This window comes from Arachis ipaensis, chromosome B04 (genome assembly GCF_000816755.2).
Source record: "Arachis ipaensis cultivar K30076 chromosome B04, Araip1.1, whole genome shotgun sequence".
In the NCBI taxonomy this organism is placed as follows: domain Eukaryota; kingdom Viridiplantae; phylum Streptophyta; class Magnoliopsida; order Fabales; family Fabaceae; genus Arachis; species Arachis ipaensis.
In genome coordinates this window covers 17,065,960-17,067,212 of record NC_029788.2, presented here as the reverse complement: position 1 = coordinate 17,067,212, position 1,253 = coordinate 17,065,960, and positions in this window count along the sequence as shown.

Genomic DNA, 1,253 nt, shown 5'->3' with positions numbered 1-1,253 from the left:
GAAGAATGAAGAATCTGATTTTTATATCCTAAAATCTAAAAATTAGATTCTATTTTTACACTTTAAATTAAACCGTTTTAAATTTGAGATTAATATCCTAATAATCCACAGTAAAGAAAAAGGACTCTACTTTTGAATCAATATCAAAAATAAAAAGTGCACCACTAACATGCAATGTTACCAGGTTTCACAATTTTTTTTTTCTTGCATTTGGCACATGATTGCTATAGCCGTTCACTAATTTGGACTTTTCTGCGAAATAGACTTGTCTGAGTCTTTCTCGCTCCACTTGTACCTGCTATTGTTTATATCTTTACTTTTACGGCAAAGTTTTTTTAACCAAAAATTCAACACAATAAAATTAGTAGCTAGACAAAAAGATATTATTTTTTAATTATCTCTATCATTGTTATCAATAATTAAAATAATCAAAATTAGTCCAATTTTTATAATTTTTAATGAATTTGTTGATAATTTTCGTAACACTTGTTTCTTAATTTTTGAATGTTCTGTTATTCTTTTTCAGTCAAATATTTTAAATTTATAGTAAAAAAATCAATTAACCACTTATGCCATTTTTTTTTTATAGGACCATTTGTTCAACTATCAAAGTACTGCAATAGACCATAATGGAACAACCAAGTACACCACATCTACTAAGTAAACTCACAACCAAGGAATAAATGGTAATTATTCTCAGTAAATTTTTTACATAAAATACAAATATTATCATTTTGATCAATAATACCAAATCTACTCAATCTATCCTTCGTATTAACCCTGCCATCTAGGGACAGATTCAGGAATATTATTATGGGCCAATAGCACATATAACATTAAAAAAATATGTAAAAAAATTATATAATGTAAAATGTATTACAAAAATATACCGATAAAGAATTATTTTAAAGTACAAAAAATATGTGTACTTTTTACTAATGAAATGGCCAATTCTTCGTATCATAAAATTCATTGATAATAGAATTTGTGTCAAATCTTTCAGTAATTTTTTTCTCAATGTAATTAAAAGACAATTAACAAGAAATTCATCTTTCATTTTGTTTCTAAGTTATTCTTCACAATATTCGTAACTAAAAAGATCTCTCAGTTGTAGCAGTTAAAACAGAGAGAATTAATACCAAACGAATCAAGAAGGACAGTTACAAGAAGAAAAAGAATCCAATTTTATAGGATTTGAAAAATTTTATTTAATTAAAAAATATTAGTAATAATATCTTTTTCAGTTTTTTTTT